The sequence below is a fragment of the Anopheles merus genome, chromosome 2R (assembly GCF_017562075.2).
Source record: "Anopheles merus strain MAF chromosome 2R, AmerM5.1, whole genome shotgun sequence".
In the NCBI taxonomy this organism is placed as follows: domain Eukaryota; kingdom Metazoa; phylum Arthropoda; class Insecta; order Diptera; family Culicidae; genus Anopheles; species Anopheles merus.
The window spans coordinates 211,415-226,731 of NC_054082.1; the positions used below are offsets into that span (position 1 = coordinate 211,415).

The window sequence follows — 15,317 nt, forward strand, 5'->3', positions numbered from 1 at the left end:
GTAGTGTTAAAGTCGATTTTATCTACCTTGTATCATGTATACATAGTTAACATAGTTTGTCAGTTTTATGCATGGTCAAGGACAAACGTTATTTTTGGTGCAAAAATATCTGCTTACGATCTATTACCTTTCGTTGCCTTACCATATTATTAGCAAAGTGCTTCACCTATTTATAATTCAATTGCCTCCCTTTTGTGTATTCTTCACATAGCTCTCTCTCCCGTGTCCGCTGTATCGTCCGCTCTCTCTCTATGTTTTGCTCTCTTTGCTTCTCTTCAATGAACCACGATGCGCAGACGCTTCGGATAGCGAGCACACGTTTGAAAACCGGTTGTTGTATATGTGTGCGACGTGGAACGCTTGGACTGTAGGGCGGCGTTGTGTATGTGACACGCTTGAAACGGTTAGTTGCAAGTGAGTGAATAGCGAGAGCGCTCGTCCGAATCAGTTGAGCTCTTAGCAGGAGAGCAAGCATCTGCTCCAGTGGCGCAATTGGTTAGCGCACGGTACTTATAAGACAGTAATCGTTGCTTGGCTATGAGCGATGCCGTGGTTGTGAGTTCGAGCCTCACCTGGAGCAGCGCTCTCGAGCGCGCGTGATTCGTCACGCTGCTCGAGGAAGCTTTTTTACTGAAAATTTAAACTTCAGTTGGTGTATTGTTGGCGTTGTATAAAACCTTCTAAGTGAAAGTGCAATGTATGCCATTTAAAGTCGTACATTAATTTGGCATTTCCACAAATATTTATTATTTTACGTTTTCTTTCACGTTTTTAGGCATATCGCCAAGCTCAAGCGTCGCCTGCAGCACTGTAATTGTCACTTAAAAAGGCAAAGAAAACAACATTTTAGAGAATTTCTCTCTCAAGGTCGATGTCATCGTCGCTTTGCTTATAGATGTGCCTCCCAACCACACATTAACACTCAGAGGTCGATGACGGTCGGGGTTTAATCTGTAAGTCCGGGGTCATTGGAGCAGAACACATGAGACTGAAATGGCGCTTGACGCTGACAATTGTTGGCATTGTATGTAAATGCGACGTCACCTGTGCGTCTTCACAGCTCCGCAATATGCGAGACAAAGCCGATGAATTCATTTGTTCTCGCCAACCGGAAAATCACAAGACATTTTGCGGCAGGCATCCAAGCATCGGACAAGAAACTCCTGCACGACATGTTAGCTTGCGACAAAAGGAAACCTCAAAAGAGTTTGAATTTCCCGCTAAAACAAGCACAGTTTAGTCTATAAAACACATTTAAAATGGGCTGAAACACTTTTAAATTGCTGGCTGAAATATTGCAGTACAGAAAATTGTTGTGAAATTGCACAGGTTTATAAGAACAATGGTAGAACAATGGCTCATAATGGTAATCTAATTAAAAAGGCCTTTGACGACTAGTAACTCTATAGGATGTGTTTTGGACGATTGAAAAACACTTATGTGTATAATTTTGGAAATATGCTGTAAACAATTTTGAACGTAAAAAATGTCGTTTGCTTTCAAAACAAAACTTCCAATTCTAAAAATTGAATGTTTTAAATGAATAAAAAAATTCAATGTTGAACAACACAGTTCAACAGCTCAGTGTAAACCGCATGGCATGTTTTTGAGCTCACGAAATGTTCCGATAAAAATTTCAACCTTTCCCTCTGCACGAAAAAAAACACAAATAAGTAACCAAAAAACTTGGATCGTCCCGCTGCTTGTATGCATCTATTACGTTACGAGTAAGTGCGTTAATCGCACGTGTGTGGTGTTATCATCCAATGAATGGGTGAGTTGAACCCAGCATTGCTATTTTCACTCACTTTTGAAGCCCCTTGTACGGGTCATGGATTTTCTAACTCCCACGATTATTAGTTAGTTGTGCAGGCAATATTTCTCTCTTTTTTCAACAGTTAGACCCTCTGCACCGTGATGCTGCGACTCCAATCGAAAGTGGCTGTAATTAAATCTCCCTTTTGGTTTTGTATGCCGACACACAACATACGTATATTCGAATCTGTTGCAATGTTATTGTTTTTGTTGTTGTATATTTTCCTTATCGTGCGGGGCTCGGGAGACTGCTGTCTTCACTAGTTGTGGGAATGATAGAGAGGCCATCCTATATGGTGCTACTTTCCAAGGATTGATGAAAGCGACGAGTCTGCATTGTAAGTTGAATGACTTGCTACTGTGTCTGAAAGTTTGCAATTTCATTCCGTATGCTCCGACATGAGTTCAACACCCTCGCCTTAACTATTATCTGAAGCATCTTCCTACCCAATTGGCGGAGTTCTGAACACATCATTGTGAATTTTGATCGATTTTCTCGACTTACAACGCCGCGAAGAAGTCGGCATAGGAAATCCAGGTTGAAAATAAGCGGATATCTTCCGGAATTGGAGTCTGACTGGTCAATAATGTTCCCACAATTATTGTATTCACTTTACACGGGTACAACCCGTTGATTCAGAACTCCTACGCATCGAACAGATCGTCAAAAATTCACAGGTAGTCATATAAAAACCATCAATCAGGGTCAATCGGTAATGCGCGGAGTTAAGTTGAGTTTTATCAATTAAGAAATTTCCTCCCTATCCTGGAGCAAAACTAAAACTTCCGATTGTAAAAAGAGGGAATGTACCGTGAAAATATGTTTGATAATTTAATCAATTAATATTCACAGTGGGTTTTCTTATATTTAAGAGCGTATAGTAGATAAAAATCAACATGTAGCTGTAAAGGCGTACATATTCGAATTGCTATACTTTCCAACCGAATTGTATTGCTAGAGATGTTTTCGATTATTTTCTTAAGCTGTTCCAAAGAACAAATTTTCTACAAATAGCTTATAAAACATGACTTTTTAAGTAATTAATACTGCTTTTTAAGTATTTTCATTTTTAATAATAAATAATTTTAAATGAATGTATCCTGATAACAATTTAGAAAAAAAAACAAAGAATGTTTGGTCACAAATCAGCGCTACTAAAAATGTTACTATCTAAAGACTTCAAGTCAAGACGAGACTTCAAGGTTTTTCATAATGGCATAGGACAAAATAGCCAGAGGTTTCATGGATAATATTCTCTTCACTTGGTCAGATGAAACGGTACGTATCATCATCATAACATAGAAGCTACGCATTCCCATTTGGGAACATTGTATGTCTTTTTCAATGAATTATGCATTAGAAGATGACTGTGTTAAGCAGGTGCTGTGTTATTATTTCTCCGTATTACACTTAATCCTCGCTGGAATAATGAAAAAGTCACCAAAGTAGGGATGTGTCCAGCAGCGACTTTCGAAGCGTGACACTGTCCGAGTGCAGTCTTCCATAAAATGCCACCACCCATGCGGACGGGCGCCAAAGGCGATGTAATGACAAACAGAGCAGGAATGCTTGCCGCCATCGCTGTGAGAGGTGTGCAACATTAAAAACTACGATGCGCAACGACTGTGCACAACCTACACCGTGTACTAATGCGCAGTAGATAGACTAAAGCAGCCATCTCCGAGTTCGACGCACTTCTGTGGCGCGTTTTGTGGCGATAAAGCGATGAGGATCGAGCGATAAATTGGCGAATAATATCAGCAAACCCTCTACATGGCTAAAGCGAAGTGTAAAATAGTTTGCTTCGTACCAGTCATCGAGGAGGGAGTTGGAGCAAAGGGCTACGTGTGTCGTCACTTTCAAAACGGCAACGGCTGTTTGATAAATTACGAAGGTGCGCAAACGGTGCAACAGTAAAAGAATGAGCAACAGTGAGTGGTGAGGTAGAGGAACATGGGAATAAACCGCAACGCAACCGAATGCACATTTTGCGCGTCGAATCAAAGAAGAGAAAACGATGCACCGACACGTCATGCGTTATGCCATAGTATTTAAGAGCATCGCGAAATCACTTTGCTTTAATTGCGTCAACAGAGTGCGCTATGGTCAGACATGTCCTCATAACGGCGTGAAAAAATCAATTTTTTTATTTGGTTCGCTAGTATTTTTGTTACTCTACGAATGAGCAAATAATTTTATATTGTCAAGTTAATAATCAGGGATGCATGGGTGCCGTTAGAAAACTATTTATAATATCAATAAGACAAGATCAATGATAGAAATGATCGCAAAGTTATAACAAGCTAGGTGATTGTTAGTGCTATTGTACTTAATATTTTCGCCAGCTTGCAGATTTCATGAATAATATCTGATTGTCACATGCTACTTCCACATCGCTTACGGTAGCGATCACGTTTGAAACATACTTCCAAAGTGAAATTGTCTGTTAGTTACACTAGTTCGTGCAATAAATATGACTGAGCGTTTTGCAGTGACGAACGACGGTGCATCGCCGACAAGACCTCGGTAAAAGCCCCTGTAGACGCTGTAACCACCGATTTCAGTCACGCGTATCACGAGGTTTATTGTTTTTTTTTCTTCGCATTTTCTAGTCAATCAGCGTCCGCACGTCACCGCATAATGCGCAATGGCGTCGCTGGCTTGTGCGTGTGCCGATGGCGTTGCAGACTAGTGCGTGTGCATGGATTGGTTGTAATTTTTCTGTGATACGCCTTGGATGCACCTTTGAGTACTTTTTAGAGATCTGTATTGGTCCGAATCACTGAGTCGTCGCGATATGCATGACTTTTTCTCTGACAAGGCCGCTGTAGTTTTGCCGTTGCCATACATATTAAACAAATTATTATTCGCAGATTCACAGATCTCCAGCACCCATAGCGGAAAGAGTAAAATAGGCCCAAGCAATTGCATTTGAAATGCTCAAATTTGTGTAGTTGATTCTTAAACCTTTACCTCAAAACGATAGGATTGATTTATCCAAGAACAGACTTAAATTTGAATATATGAGATCCTGATAAAAGATATGACAAGGTATCGATAGGATGACGATTAACCCAGAAGCTAAAATAACAAGTTTTTGATCACTAATATTCAAACAGGTAAAACACAAAATGCAATAGATTTGTTTAAACGTAGTACAGTCTGTTCCCGAGTTACGCGGTTTCTGCGTTCCCGACGAATCCGCGTAACTCGAATATCCGAGTAAGTCGAATTTCACGTTTTTTGACTAAAATACCATTGATTACTCGGAGTTTTTATTTAATTTAGTACTTTTATACACTTTATCATTTATTTGATATGATTCGTGTAGAAAATTCTAATATTTCTGGCTTATAAGCGGTTTCAATTTGTTAGAAAAAATGCAATTTATACCTAACTTGAAGCTAATTGTACTGATTTGACATTTGATCTGTCAAAATTAGAAAAGCGCGTATCTCCACATCTGCGTAAGTCGAGAACCGCGTAACTCGGGAACAGACTGTATAGCGACTGTAATATTCTCATATGAGCATATTGTCACTTTCATATAGCAATTTGAGTCAAGGATCAATATCTTCTTCTTCTTGTTTGGCACAACAACCGCTGTCGGTCAAGGCCTGCTTGAACCCACTAGTGAAGTGAGCTTGGCTTTCAGTGACTTATTGTTACCATATAGAAGGATAGTCAGTCCTACGTATGGGGGCACGGTCTATTCGGGGCTTGAACCCATGACGGGCGTGTTGTTAAGTCGTACGAGTTGACGACTGTACCACCAGACCGGTCCAAGGATCAATATAAATATGATAAATTATATCGTTTTCCAGAATGGAGTAATAAATTTATTATTGAAAAAAAAATTTTAAGAGAACATATTGTTTGTTAGATTATTGGAATATGTTTGGAATATGTCGTTCGATATGAAAATAATGAAATTAAGTCTTCTCCCCTGGATTTAAATTTACCCCCGCATTTCCCTTGTTTCCTGACGTTGGTTAGCAAACTATACCGGACAGAAGCTGAACAGTAGGGTCCGGAACTAGGCCGGAAGCTCAAAATAAATAATAACAATAAAAATACAATTGTACACGTGCCAATGATTTTATGTATCGTTTTCACGTTGAACGTGGTGCGGTTCTGGGAGCTAGAGGGATAAACCGTCTCTAATGGATGTCCTAGGTTGCTGTTCGCAGATGAACAAACGAACGACTGGTTCATGACAATGGTCAATGGGGAGTATACATACGACTAAAAAAGAGTTACCAATCTTGCGGAGCATATAATAGCTTGATCGTTTCATTTGATTTTCCTTCTCGCAGTCCTCATTTTTACAAGGGAAATGTTTCATATTTCATTCATTCAACAGATTTGAACTGAGTTTGGTTCATTGTGATTATATTTTTTTTTTACTTTTCCTGTCATGTGATCACACCCTTGACCACACGCTCGCATTCATTTGCCACGAAATCAACGCAACGTTTATTTTGTGTGTTTTTCATCTGAACTGTACTGTGAATTTTGCAGCACATCATGAGAGATTAATGTTTTTACACCGTTTTTGCAAACGAAATTTGATTAAACAAGTCACTTACAGCACTGACATGGTAGATGGTTAAAAATGATGCATGTTACTGAGAGGGTGATTGTTTTCACATTACATTAAGTTATTTTTTAATTAACATGTATAAAACAGACATCAAAGTCTTTGTTTGAAACAAAGATTGATTTACCTGTTTCAATGTATAGGTCAGGCAAAAATATATAACTGAATCCTATAAAAAAATTGCACCGATTTCAAAGATTCTTCACGGCTTCATATACAGCACGGATAAAATAAAACCTTATCTGTTGGATCGTAAACATACGGATGAGATATTTTGGGAACTGTGATGTAAGCCGTTTATTTTATTTCGGTAAGTTCGCGAAATATCACACAGACCGTATGAAGTTTCAGTGTCTTTAACTAAAACAAAGCATATTACTTTAAGCTACAGATTCATGCTACTGTAACAAGGTGTGCTCAATTGGCGTTTGAATTTTTCAAGCCCTCCCGTAAAAAAAACGAAGGGCCGTCGATTCCTCGCCAGGCCGGAACGAACGGAGCGATCGTCAATTATTGCGCGATGCTTGTAGCTGGTTGATCTTCTTTCTACGTAGAAAGTTGAGGAAAAAAGAATTTTCTGGTGTGATCTACCATATCAAGCCTTTACGGCAACCAAATCGCGACATGCAGTGAGCCCCATCATGCGCTTAAGTGTTTCACGCTCGTTCGTGTCGCGTTCAACTGTGAAGAAATGAGGAACCGTTAAAGGAAGCATGTTTGGAGTTCAAGATATCTTCTTGCGGAACGAACGCACAGCACAGAAAAAGCAATGATAGTAAAGAGCCTATCCATATGAAATAGAGCCGATTTTTAATGACTATACATGAGTCCAAGGAGTGCATATCTGGAGTGCATCGATGACCAGCCGCTGGTCGCTTGAACGAAATTCACGTTTTAGCCTTTGCCATTGGTTCCACTGTTGCGCTTGCATTCATGCGTCTCCAATGTTGGAACCATGTTAATTGTTCTAGGTAGTTGTTTGTTTAGCCAGCTCACGTTTTTTATACGTAATTATTTGATAGAAAAAAATTTGTATCAATAAAATCCGATTCATTAACGATGATCTGAGCCGTTTAAGTTCTTCTAAATGACAACATACAACCAACTCTTTTCAATGTGAGCTAGAGAAATCTAGTAGGACATAAACTAACGTTGGTTTCAATTTTTTATATGGTCGGACCAAACGTTTGTACTAATTGTGGTCGATTATAAAGATATTTTACCAAATGTCGTTGCTTTAAACAATTTATAGTATAGTAATATAATATTGAGTCTTATAATATAAAACTATATAATATAATATTGGGTTTTAGTTTTTTTATTATTCTAAGTAGTACTTGGTACTGGTGCTATCTACAATACGTTTCTATTCAATTATTTACATACTTTCAATGAATTCTAAAAGATTGTAATTCTTGTTGTAAATAGAACATCCTATTTCCTTGTTTTTTTCTGTTGTTATCAGTTAGCTTTATTTGTAATTAACATAATTTTATTTGCTCAAATCCTTTCATAGCTATCTGCACGCAAGACTATTTTTTAAATCAAAAATAATTTAAGTAAATCATGGTACATAATGTGAATACAGCGTTCTATTTCCTTGTTTTTTCGGTTAAAATCATTGAACACTATTTTTAATATACATCATTTGATTTTATCAGATTGTATAATTCGCTATGCTCAAGGAATAAGTTCCACACCAATAAAATTAACGTGAAAATTATTATAATAAAGTAAACAAATTAACAGTGTTCCAATAGCAGAAGCTTAGTTTTGGGAGCACGGGGTTGATTTGTTATACCCCAACCAAGCGACGCTGTGATCGTCTACAACAAAACAATAAGCACAGGTAAATATTTCGATAAAATAAACATCTTTTAAAAATAGCACTGGTCGCAGCCGTATGGTCCAGCAAAATGTATAAAAACAGTTCTGGCGGCATGGCTGTTTAGTTGATTAGACGCTCCGAAAAATCATGAAAACATCGACACAAACCCGTTAAGGAATCTCTTACACACACACATTTGTGTCCACGACAAGAAGCATGCATTGCCATGGATTTCACACCAGCAGTAGCAGCAGTTTAAGAAATAGGCAAATCCATACGAAATGTTTCGTTTCATCCCTAAAGACTCAAGCCTTTAGTACTCTTATATTTATATCCATCCATCCGCGATAGTGCTTTAATTTAATATTCTTTGAACATCTTTGAACGTCTTTGTAGATCAAGCCTCTCGAAGCATTGGAGAATGGTAGCTGCCAGTAGCTTGAATTACCTGCTTGAAAAGTCATTCAATGCTAGGTTGTGTGGCGCGATGTATGGGTGAACTCAATGAAAAAAGAAAAATATTGTTTTCCATTACACTTCAATAGACCGACGTCTAACGATCCCTTCATCTTGTGATCGAGAAATGTTTCGACTAGAATGCTGAAAGGTAAAGAACAGTCCAGTCAATCTGTCATTACATCAAATCTCTTTCAGTCTCGAAGCAGCTTTGTTTATTCTGCAAGATTCTGCTATTAGGTTTATGGATCAGTTAGCAGCCCCAGTTGTACGTAAAATAATTTAACTGGATTGGAGCTGCCAAAAAAATTAACTTACAACTTTCGTTTGAAATTTGCCGAAAACCTAGTGAAAACATGCTCATACAGACAAACAGACAGGCAGAGGATACGGACAATATTTATTATGTGAAGAATGCTAAAAATTCTAATGAGATAATTGACTTGACAATCATGCTCGTGATTCAATAAATGTATAAGGCAAATTACAACTGGTTGACTCTTATATTATTGGCAATACGATTGAAAATATTAATGGTAAAATTGAATGATTCAATCTAACGTATACTTTTACAAAATATGACCTCAAAGTTGGAACTAAAAGAAAGATGAAACTTAACTAAACCATTATTAAAATGACAACGGTATCTCTACCGGAGAATCCCGACTATAACCAAACAAACTCATCCGAAAGAAAAAACTTGGAGGAAATAAATATCGTGATACGCTTGAATCGCCACCGAAACATGAGACTTGGTCCTCGGCTGTCGTGCTAGAAAAGCTGCCTTTACTCCCTGAAAGGAAAGAAATGTTTTACCTTGGAACGTTGGCATCTTAAGCTGGGGGCTTACTATCAAACATATCATCACGAACGCACACGGGAATCGTGTAATGAGCAGGGCATTATGAGCGTCACTGACTGCGCACATAACTAATGAGGTGATTAAATGCGAGCACTTTTGAGAAATCGTCAACGGTCGGTCTCGGTGCAGGTTATTAACCACAGACGGTGTGCAGGACAAGTGGACAAACTTTGGAAAGCAGTTCTATATGACTGATCCTGCAAAACAGAAAGTAGGTAGCTTTATGTTTAGCTAGAACGCACAACGCATTGATAATCTATACAATGTACAAAACCATATCATTTGAATACCTACTAGCTGTATTGGTGAAAGAATTGTTTATTTATTCGCAAATGCGGTCGTATAAAGTCCTACACTGTGAACGAAATGCTTGAACAATCCGCAAACAATATCTACATCTTTCGCAGACGCAGTTTTTTCCACCTCGATGCCACACTATCACATTGACCCCCTATTCATTTGAAAACAAGCATCAGGTGTGTAGGTGGGTAAGACACCTATCGTTTGCCAAATGTCCCACCGTCCACTTAAGGGCATATCCATTCTAAAATTGCGTGAAATTATCTATGCAAATCGTATTCGCGCTTTCAGAGGGTTATGACTATGATTTGAAGTGCACCGCTAACAGCAAGTGCATTGCGGCAGCTGCTCGATAACGTTCACTTATTGCGTTTCGCTCCATGCTCCGTCTCGTGATGCTCGCTTGCTTTTGCGTTCGACACGTCGTTTTCTTCTCTGATTGTGATTATGATGGCGATGATGCGTCTCTGACATTGTCAGGCTTTCATTGCTCCCGCCAACTCTACACGCATCATGCACGTTTAATGCACTTCTCCATTTACTCATTGCTTTCTTGTTTCGCTTGCTATCTCAAACCACCACCAATTATTTTCTATTTCTCTACTGTTTACACTCTATGAATGTATCGTGTGCAACATCGCTAGTACGCTTACCGTCGACTACCATTGGTTTACTTAAATTGTTTGGTTTTTATTTGCTCTCGTCGTGTCTACCAGTACTGTGCATTGGCCCTGCAATCTTCACACTCTGTGAAGCCGTCTATTAATGTATGTTTTGTATCTCGATTTGCACTTATTTTTTGAATCTGAAAAATGTATCGAATAGTAAGTACATAACCTATAAACCAGTACGTGACACATATTTAAGGATAATTTTTCTTTATCCTTATTTATCAAGTCTTAGTATACGACCAAGATGTGAGGGTCGATGAGTTCAAATAAAACTTAGATCATAGAAATCGTTCAGATTTCAGTTAGTAAAAACTAACTATTATAGCATCAAAGACATTCATCTTATTTCAATAAAATTAAATGATGAGAACCAACCACAATTGTGAATTTTGACCATCCAATGTCATTGTCATCAACAAACCATGCGTTCTTACCTGGTACGGTAGAGTGCACCGACCGACAATGAAGAATATATTTATTCGTTATCATAAAATTTATTACATCAATTTTGTCTCTTGTGTATCTTATTTCCCTTTTTCAGGAAACGAGTGAAGAATGAAATCCGTTCATGACTTTCTATCGTCGTCAGTCGACGGGACACCGTGACGGAAGTTGGAGAAAAGGAACGTAAAAAGTAGCTTACGGCGCTTGACTCATCGTAACGCTCTCGTTCGACACAATCGCGTTTCAGTTTCTAGACCATTTACACTTCATGAATATTTATTCGTCCGGTCTGTGAGTTTCTTGAGCAAAGACACGATTGCTGAAACATCCACGACTTTGCAAAGAATATTTTCAAACGTTAAAAAAGACCAACCAGGCGGCAATTCTTGCGCAATGTCAACTGAGCAATTGCTTCGTTTAACAGAGATAGAGTATGATAGTACATTATTCCAATCCATTCAAATGATTTTCTACAACAGGTTGTGCGTAAAATTTCTAAAAAAAATCTGTTATATACTATTACTTCAAATGCTAAATACTCTATACTTTAAATTTGAAAACTTGCTTCGAAGTTAAGAAATATGTTTCTATGTAAAGTTATGCCCAGGCGCCCTATTAAGGTGTTTCAAGTTGTTTCAGTGCTATTATTTGTAATCCAGCTTCAGATTGCTCTTGATATAATTTATGCGACAGATTTTATGCATTCCTGCAAAAATATAAAGCATTGAAAATAACCAAAAATTGAATTATTAAAAAATAAATACCAATGTGTTATTGATCGATCGTTTGGAATAAAATTGCTCTTAATTGAAAGTTATGGTTTTTAAGCGAAAAATCTTTTTTATTTTAATCAATATTTAAACAACTTAGATTTATAACAATTTTATGTTCTCATAATAATGGTTTAAAAATATTTACATTGCATAGTGTGGGCACTTAACGTATCTTTTGACCAATAAATGGCCTTCTTCTAAGGAACCCTCTTTTAATTACCACGCATAAATGCATTACCGACACACATGCATGCAGCTGTTGTATGCATTGGATGGTCATCAACATGGTGTTTTTTGGAAGAGAAGTGCTACGTAGGAAAAAATGAAACAAGTAAGACGCAACACACGTGTTCGGTCATGTTACGTTTGTGCATTATTGGCTAGAACTCGAGCGAGCTATCAATTCAAAAACAATGAACCAACTAGCATAGGTTGTTATAAGATTTTTTACCCGTAGAAAGCAGAAGCGAGGCGGTGTACATTTTTCAACATGTTTCCATGCCATCGGTGGCTGCGCTTGGTGCATTCTTGGATACGCACAATGCATCATCCTTGATAACCAAGAAGTGAGGTGTAACAGACAAACGGCAACTTTGCCGTGCAACGGCGAGCTGGTTGGCCAACCTGGAGGGCAGTTTATTCTGCAAGTACATTTTTATCATGTTGTAGTCTACAATTGAGGCGAGGCGATTATGACATAGTTCAATGAATTACTGAACATAGGTATAAAGGGTCAATATGCAGAAAAAAAACAAAGAATCTAGCCAAGCGTATCAATTTGTACAGCCAATCTTACTTAACAAGTGCTACGCTCTAATGCTATATACACAACAACCTTGACAGATGGCTGGTCCAGTGGTTCTGCTTTTAAAAACAAATGTCTAGACTTAAGAATGTGCTGCCAGAGTTTAAAAATAAACCAATTTTACAATGGTTATCACACAATCAACACTACTTGTTGTAATTCTTCATCTTCTTTGGCACAACAACTACTGTCGCGCTAGGCTCGTCCTTACAACTAATGATTTTTAGGGCGATTTAGTCTATATCATAGATTCAATACAATTGTGCCGTAAAGAAACAAAAGTTTAAGACAAAAAGTATCACTGGAATTGGTTGCGATTAGCCTTGATTTCGCGGAACGATTTACGCTTGAAAACTCTTGTCGAAATCACCGTTTCTTATGACAACGGAAATCGACCAGAGGTCGGCGATTTTTTTCTTGCAATTTTTGCCTTCCGATGTAGGTTGGATGGCACGAATCTTTGCTTGTAATCTTTTGACAAGTGCAAAGAAAACTGTATATTTTGCTATTTAAACTTAGTTTTTGGATCCCTGGGCATGGGAGAATATACGTTTAAAGTTTTTTGTGATTTCCATAGGGTAGAAACATTATTAAGCTTTAATGTGTAAACGTTCATAAAAGTGCCATTTAAAAATCCTTTTTTAACGATGAAAGGGGAAAGATTCGCCATCAAACAATCGTTCCGTCCAAAATTACCTATTGCATATCGATCATGTAACTATTTCCGAATTCGTATCCCATGCTCGTCCTGCAAGATATCCTGCGCCAATTCCTATCTAGAAACTATCCCTGTATCCATACTACCGACGAACCGATGTGACACTTCGAACAAAATGAGCTTCAAAAGCTGTCCTCATATTTTGAATGAAAATACGTTAGACACTAGCGCCATCTTTACAATGATTCGCTTACTACTTAGACACTAGCGAAAAACTGCTGGACATTATTTTTTGTTTTCTTCCTCGAATTTCAACGCACATTCAGTTTTATCCACTTCTCAAATCTTTTATTGTCATTTAGAAACCTATAAAATGATATTCCTGCGTGTTTTGTCCAATTATTTTCACAAAATCTGGAATCACACTTCCTTTGCTATTTGTTTTTGGAAAAGTTGTACATCTAAGCAGCCTCTGTTTGCGGCTCATTTTGACAGAGCTTCTGTCACAGAAGTGATCACCTGAATAGCAAAAGGCAGTGCTTTCGAGTCGGACACTTTTGTAACTAAAGTGTCCCGTTGGTTCGTCAGTACCCATACTGCCTGAAACTGTTTTCTTTTTCTGTATCAGTAATAGAACTATCTAGTCCAGTGGTTCTCTTTCTGTTACTTTATTTGTTCCACGAACTTTTTCGGATGATGTTAAAAATTATGAATTTTTTATCTGACTTATTTGTGCACTGTAAAAAATGTGTTGTCGTTGAAGAAATCTTGCCGCGACATCGAAATTACAGTGGCCTAAAGTATCGTTCTTTTCTTCCTTCTCAAAAACTAAAACTCTCAAAACGATGTCGGCGTTGCATTTTCCATGACCAAAGCGGTTATGACTCTGTTGTATGGATGAGACCCGGGCCTATGAAAATATTGTGGGAACATTTGTTGCCAAATCGTATGTACGAACTGTCAACCTCATGTTGCGGGAACATTTTTGTTGCAAGTGAAACAAATCGATTCACATTTATTTGTTGCTGGAACATTTTTAGACGCGTTTGCATATCAAAATGAATACAAAATAATTTAAACTTTTTTTCAAATCAATTTTGTGAACAAATCTGTACACAGTTTTTAAATAAAAAGGAAAGTCCAGGAATGTTTCCATTATACAAATGTCACAACATGTTGGGACGACAACATAGACCCGGGCCTAAGCAAAAAAACATTCAATCAACCACTGAAAAGTAATGCTGCATCAGCTTTTGCTAGAACTTTATTAAAGAAAAAAGAGATGAGCTCGAACAAAGCTGTAATGAAATAAAGAATATGAAAAATATATTGTTTTTTTTATGATGACACTGTTGAACAACCAGTTTGGATGCTAAACCAATTTTCCATAGCGATGGATAAATAAATCCCACAACAAAGACAAAGACATGGGTGCTTGAACTTGTTACACTATTTTATGACTGTTCACGTGTCACAGAACATGTTCTGCGGTACAAGGCTCGGTATAACGATCGTCGATCTAGAACAATCTGAACATCGTTGGCAGAAGGTAAGACTCTTCTATTAGATTCACTTTCGATTTTGTATTAACAAATATGAAATGAAATCGTTAAGCTCTATACCATTAGACAGCATGAGAGCATGTTAAGTTTTTTTTTATTATCACTTTCTGTAGCCAATGCACCACAATTTATGTCGAGCTTTACTTGGCAAATGAGTGATTTATGCTGCTCATAGAACCTCGGCAAGTCAGTGAGACTCGTGCAAAAGTATATTTAACCTGTTAGAGATGACTGATACTAACCTTTTACATTAAAACGCTCGGTGAAACCCATGCGAAATTGTCTCTGAAAGTTGCTGAAGAGTGTTCTAAGGCTATGACTACATAAAAAAGAGCATGATCGTAAAACTAAACTCTCTTTCGTGCTGCTGCCGACAAAGCCACCACACGCTGGGAACGTGGATCAAAAGAAAGACCCGTCCCAAGCGTCGATCCGACAGCGACATAAAAATCCTTTCCTGGATCCTTTCTCGTCTGCTTCGGATGCATTAAGCAATAGCCCGAGGAAGTCCTTACCATGAGGCATCGTATAACCAAGTAAAA

General features: G+C 37.9%; 1 non-coding gene across 1 annotated transcript; it reads left to right on the plus strand.

The window, feature by feature from the left end:
* Nucleotides 1-477: 477 nt before the first annotated feature.
* On the plus strand, nt 478-580 carry Trnai-uau. Its single transcript has 2 exons — nt 478-515; nt 545-580. It is a non-coding gene; the product is annotated as a tRNA-Ile (tRNA).
* Nucleotides 581-15,317: the final 14,737 nt, after the last annotated feature.